Source organism: Prosopis cineraria, unplaced genomic scaffold (assembly GCF_029017545.1).
Source record: "Prosopis cineraria cultivar Desert tree isolate PC_DT_omini unplaced genomic scaffold, ASM2901754v1 PC1643, whole genome shotgun sequence".
In the NCBI taxonomy this organism is placed as follows: domain Eukaryota; kingdom Viridiplantae; phylum Streptophyta; class Magnoliopsida; order Fabales; family Fabaceae; genus Prosopis; species Prosopis cineraria.
Window position 1 is genome coordinate 22,295 of NW_026556968.1, and position 7,123 is coordinate 29,417.

The following is a 7,123-nucleotide window of genomic DNA, read 5'->3' on the forward strand; positions in this document are numbered from 1 at the left end:
ATTATATGAAGGCATCCCCATGCACACGCTTGATAAGCATGAGAGAGGTCAAGGCCTTAAAACAGCCATCTCAACAACGACCTTAGTTGGGAAAAATTCTTTCACCATCTTTACTACTTTCTTAACAGCCAAAAGTTTAGCCATAAAACTAGTACTAGCTAAGAGTATTTCCATCTAACCTTCAATGAAATCACCCTTATCATTTATGCACAAAGAAATAAGACCAGCAGAAGTGAACTTACAAAAAGCTGCATCTGAATTAATGTTGACCAACAAAAGGACATGACCAATACACCTCATGGACCTCCATAGTAAATTGGCCATTAGACGTGAAAAATATATATATATATATATATTGTATAATTAATCATTTTTATATTAATTTTTACATGATAATATTATCATCATCATCATTTGCATTTTTTTAAAAAAAGAAATATCACTCTTCTCGTCCCAGATTTTAGGCTTGCCACTGTTTGTTACTGGGGAAAAGATTCTCATAGTAAGTTTGTCTCTTGGACTTGGTCTATCATGGTGTGTATGATAATGTGAAGTGGTAAATATTTTACAAAATGACACTAAAAAAAAAATTGTTGTTCATATTTTTAATAGGCTTGGAGGGAACTTGAAGAAAGCACAAGATCACTCAAGATTATCATCTCATCACTTTGTTAATATACTTATCTTATCTTTGGATGGATTAAAAGTATGTGGAAGATAAAATTATAAGAGAAAAAGAATCATGAGTTGTGTTTTTCTTTCCAACATTTTTTCTTAGAAAAACCATATTCCTTGAATAGATTTTTTTTTTAAAGAGAATATGCTTTTCAAAAGTATTTCAAATGAGGAAAAAAAAGGCATAAGCTCCCTCTTTAAAATTATTTCAAATGAGAAAAAAAAAGGTAATGTATGTATGTTGTATGTGTATTCTCATGCTTTGTTGTCAAACTTTTAAATTGATTCTACAAATTTATCATTTTTGACATTTATAGCCTATAAAATTGTGTTAACTTGCTCGTAAATCTGAATTAAATAAAATGCAGTTAAACTTGTGAATTGATTTTTCGAGTTTATCATTTTTACATTTCTAGTTTATAAAATTTTGTTAATCTACTCATAAACTCATTAAGAAAAATAGGTATATACTAGGTAGAATTTGATTCATAGAAGTGGTATGATCCAATTCAATGAAAAATAAAACTAAAAAAAACAAAAACTAATATTAATAAAAAGAGAAAATAAAAAATATCAAAAATAAGTTGTCCTATTTTAAAATTTCTATGTTGAATATAATAATCTATGAATGTAAACAAATTTAATCTCAATGATTTATATTTGAAATATATTTAAATTAAATTATGATCATATTTTATATTTTAATTATTTAATCATATACTTTTAAAGACTATTTATTAATAAAAAATAAACTCTTAAGAGTTTACAATTCAAGTCTATGTCTTAATTTTATATCTCTATCATGACTTTATTTAAAATTATGAGTTTAAAAATATTATTTTCATGTGTAGTTAGGTGATTGGCCTGCCCTCTAAATTTTAGTTTAATTTTGGGTAATTATTCCAAAGGACAGAAGCATTTTGCTTTCTATCTTTTGTATTTTTTTTTTAACTAATTTCCACACATAAAGCTTCGCTAATGGGAATATGATACGTTCTATGCTCTTGGAAAATCATTCTGTTGTGTGAATGGAATAAATGAGATGAAACGAGATAAGCCATACCTAGTCGATATGAGGAACCATAAAATCTGCCCTTTAAGATTTTGATGAGTAAGGTTAGAATTACTAAAACATCCGAATTACATGCAGCATGCCGAGCACTTTTAACTTGTATGATAAATGAGTTAAATATCTTTTTTTTTAATTTTTTTTTAAGAGTGCTAAGTATCCTACACTAAAAGTGAAATAATATTTTGCCTAAATAATTTTTTTAAGAAAAAAATTACATTTATGTCAGAGACCTATCATCTTTTCCATTATCTGTTGATATAAAATAATTGAAGGGTTCACATATATTGACAATATGATATTCTGACTTATTTTAATCATTTGATGTGGGCGAAAAGGGCTTGAAATGACAGTAACAAGAATAAAAATTAAGCTTGATTTTAGTGACGAAATGACGACACAATAGGTCAAAATATCTTATTGTCACTGCAACTGTTTTACATCAGTAGATAACGAAAAAAATAACTAATGTATAATCATTAATTTAAGGATTAATAATTAGATTGTAATTAAATCGGTCCAGTTATAATTAATTTAATATTTTTAAATAATATATAAAATTATAAAATAAATTTCATCATAACCATGAACTAATATTTACATAAAGAAATATTTAACCAAAAAATGTAAAAAAAATTATAAAGTATATATAATTTATGTTTAAATTTTTTTGAAAGTATTAAAAATATTTAATATGTTCATTCTCTCCATTTTTTAAGGGCATGACTAACATAAATATTTTCATAAATATCAAATAAATTGATAATATTAGTTTGAAATTCTTTTCAAAATCTTTTATCCTAAACCAATGGCCTAGATATGTTATATGTAAAGAGGAAGCAATGTTAGTAGATGTAAATATTCAAGCTCCAGACAATAATAAAAAAATTTTAAAAGAATAAATTAATGATAGTTAGATCTTAAGAAAAAATGCATAAATCTTGATTTAATTAAAACTAATAGTCTAATATATAACATTAAGTATATAATTTTTTTTATAAAAATGTAAATGTCACTAATTTTAGATAAAATAACAATAAAATTCTTTTAAATATATAATGACATGTCATAATTTTGCTAAAATTTTTATGAATTTTTCTGTCATTAAAGAATTATTATAAATGATAAAATTACTCTTAATTGAAATATTAATTCCATTCACAAGGTTTATTCTAAGATTCATAATTTTTTTTAAAATTATAAAAATTCAATAGAATTTATAAGTTTAAATTAAAATCTTGATATTCTTTAAATGTTACAAATATCAATTATTATTCATAAATTTTATTTTAAAATTTATTTTTTTAAAATTATAAGAATTTAACACAATTCACTTAAATTAAAAGTAATTTAATTATTTATATTAATTTTTAATGACAAAAATGTTTAAACATTTTAAAAAATTATGATATTTTAAAAATTAAATGTCTTTATATAATTTAAAAAAATTATTATCATTATCTCACATTTTTATTTTTGGGATTTAATTGTAATTCTTCCCAGGAATATCCAACACAGAGCAAAAAAGCGGCGATCCAAATGTCACAGGCCGCTGCCGAAGATGCTGGTGGTGTCAAGCCACCCGTCACGTTACTGTTATCTTTGAACCCAACGCGCATCCGAATTCCTCTGATGGTTCATTATAAATGGCTTCCATTGTAGTTTCGTTTGCGGCTTCATTTCTCGCTACTTCCTCTGCCTTTTCTTCTTCTTCATTGTTTCTCTCCTTTAGGCTCAGTTCTGCTTCTTCGTCGCGCCTTTGTTCCCCTGTTCGGCCTCTGTGTTATCCAACAAGGAGGTTCATGGCTCACACTTTCGTTCGTGCCAGTCTTGGCCTAACTCAGCCTTCCAATATCGAAACCCCCAAGGTCACATACAATCTCTCTGCTTTGTTGTTGTTAATGAGTTATTTTGTGGTTTTCTTTCTGCCCTTGTTTTGTATTGGCACTGACCTGGCGCATTGGCTTAGAAATTAGAATCCACGAGTGATCCTGATCTTACTGTATTTGGGGTTTCAGTGTTACACTCACTGTATCAGTCACTCCAATTCAATGGTAGTCCCGTTGACTGCATATGTGATTGACTGATTTGTTTTCTTCAATCTGTCAAAATTTTGTTTCGCATTGTCTGATGCGAGAAGTTGTTGACCTGAGAATTTTTACTTTGTGGTTAACATTTCAATGTGAATATTTGTATACGTTTGAAGGTTATGGAGAAATGCCATCGTGTTGAGGTTGACTATTGTTCTTCATTAGAAATAAAATCAGGGAGATGTGCTCTTATTTCTGTTGTGATTTAATAGTGTAATTCTGAAGTTTTTTTTCTGCTTGTGAAATTCCTTGAAGATCTCTTTTACTGCTAAGGAGATTGATGTCACAGAATGGAAAGGGGACATACTTGCAGTAGGTGTTACGGAGAAAGACATGGTAAAAGATGAGAACGCAAAGTTCAAGAATCTGATTCTGAAGTGCCTTGACTCCAAGCTGGGTGGTTTATTGGCTGAAGCTTCTTCTGAGGAGGATTTTTCTGGAAAAGTTGGCCAATCAACAGTTCTTAGGGTACCGGGACTTGGATTCAAGAGGGTTGGCTTGATTGGACTTGGACAGTCAGCTTCAACTACATCTGCTTTTAAGAGTTTTGGTGAGGCTGTTACAACAGCTGCAAAGTCTGCTCAAGCAAATGATGTTGCCATTGTTCTTGCTTCATCTGAAGGACTTTCTACGGAATCAAAGCTTAAAACTGCTTCTGCAATAGCATGTGGTATTTGTTTTATATTTTGGTATATGTCTAATTGTAATTGTCTGGTTACCTATCAATGTTTGAGCTGTGATATATTTTAACTGTGACATGTATACTTGAACTTTGTTAGGGACTGCACTGGGAATACATGAAGATAACAGGTACAAGTCAGAATCCAAGAAAACAGCTCTTAGATCAGTTGACATTCTTGGTCTCGAGCAGGACCTGAATTGGAAAAGAAACTTAAGTATGCTGAAGATGTTTCTGCTGGAATAATTTTTGGAAAGGAACTTGTAAACTCTCCAGCCAATGTGGTCACACCAGGTTTGTGTGTCTATTGTGTTTGGAAAAGATATATTGTCTTGAAATGTTACAATCTCTTTGCATTCATGTGCTTGGCTTATATGTTTATGATTTACTATTTGATTCTCAGAATTGATCTGACCTTTATGAATTATTTAACTCAGGGGTATTGGCAGAAGAAGCCTCGAAGATTGCTTCGACATATGGTGATGTTCTGACAGCTAAAATATTGAATGTTGACAATGCAAGGAATTGAAAATGGGATCTTTTCTCGGCGTTGCTGCAGCGTCAGCAAATCCTCCTCATTTTATCCATCTTTGTTATAAACCTCCCAGCGGACCTGTCAATGCCAAGTTGGCATTAGTTGGAAAAGGTTTGACATTTGACAGGTAATAAGAGCTTTTTAGAAAATGCATCTTTCTAATGTAGCCACATTTTAGAATGAGTGATGATTCCAAACTGAAGTTTCCCATATGCGCTTGTATTTCTTTTATGTAATGGGTGATGATATTATAACTTTTGTTATTGGTTGAAATGATACGACCTAAGACTGTCCTTTTTTTTTTCTTTGGTCAATATTGTTTGCCATGAGCTACAAAGTAGATTACTTTTTTTTTGGGTCTTTTTTCTATATACAAATTGCCTTTGTAGTTTCGATTTAATTTTTGTTTTTGTACACCATGACTACTTCAAAACTTTTTGATGGTAATTTATTTTTTACTTTGTAGTTTTGAACTTTGGATATAAAGGACATTTGTATTATTATTATTTTTTTATAATGTATCTGCATGTAACCAGTGGTGCTACAACATCAAAACTGGACCAGCGGTTTAATTGAGCTCATGAAATTTTGACATGGGCGGTTCAGCTGCAGTTTTAGGTGCTGCAAAAGCGCTTGGTCAAATCAAGCCTCTTGGAGTGGAGGTGAGCCATTGATCATTTTTCATGAGTCATAACTTTGTCCTTTGCATAGAATGACATGTACTAGTTGATTGATTAGGATGTAGTTTACCTTCTATCTTTCAATGTAAGCCTTTGGTTGTTAGGTAAGCAAGATGTGGCAAATAATGGTTTCAACTTTTTGGGGATAAAAAAAATTGTATCTAATTTTCAAATATTAAATTATCTATTGAATTTGGTTTCTGCATGTAGCATATTATATTGAAAGTTCAAAGTTTTGCATTTCAGGTTCATTTTATTGTTGCAGCTTGTGAGAATATGATAAGTGGAACAGAATGCGACCTGGAGACATTGTCACAGCTTCAAATGGAAAGACTATAGAGGTGAATAGGCTTTTTTTTTTCTTTCAAATATATATGTTTCAATCTATAGGATGTGGCACATAGCAATAGGTGGGTCTTGATTAGTTTACGATGTTCATTTTGTTATAAGAAATATATAATACGTATTTAGATTTGTATGACAAGTCTTTAATTTGTATGACAGGTTTTGGGATGAAAACTCAAGTCTTATGATGTGGTTTTGTTTTACTTGGTTATTTACTTATGTTCATTGATGGATTTGTTGCTAAAAATAGTTCAGTTCAATTTATAGCTTTTATGGACACACCATTCAAAGAACTGCTCTACACTGAATATTTTATCGTTAAGATAAATTAAGATGTGCTTAGAATTTTGATTTCATTGGATCAGGGCATTGTTACTAGACTTTTTTTTTTTTTTTAAGCTAGAATTGAAAGAGAGATGCATTAATTATTTTTCCTTTCGTTTTCCTTTCAACTTTTGGAATTATTTCAAGAACATCAGTCCTGCACAGCAGAGCTAAAATGTCTGAACCTAATGCATTGTCACAAAACTTTACAAGTGGTTAGCTACTGAAGATCATTGAATTTGAATTTGGCTTACTGAGAGCTACAAAATATGACATGTCTTACTCGACTTTTATGATTTTTTATTAGCATCTGAAGTTACATTTGGCATTGGCTTAAACCTCTTGTAGGTTAACAACACAGATGCTGAGGGTAGGCTTACCCTGGCAGATGCTCTGGTATATGCTTGTAAACAAGGTTGTGAAAAGGTACTTCAATTATTTATATGGCCATGCACACATTTCTAATATTCACATAATTCTTAACAGATCTGATTTCCTGCTCTGATTAGTCTTACTTTTGTAGAATTTGATAATTTGATGAATATGTGGTCGATTGTCAGTCTTCAAATGGAATTTGACTTGACTCTCGAGACGTGCATACACTGTTTTGATAAACATATGCTGATTGGGAATATTTTTGTCGTATTGTTTACAAGCATATAGTGCCCCTATTAAACATTTTTTTTAATTTCATTTAGAATAAGATTAAAACTTGTTAGATGTATA

General features: G+C 30.1%; 1 pseudogene; it reads left to right on the forward strand.

The window, feature by feature from the left end:
* The first annotated feature begins 3,271 nt into the window (after positions 1 to 3,271).
* On the forward strand, positions 3,272 to 6,823 carry LOC129300553 (leucine aminopeptidase 2, chloroplastic-like; annotated as a pseudogene).
* The last annotated feature ends 300 nt before the right edge of the window (positions 6,824 to 7,123 follow it).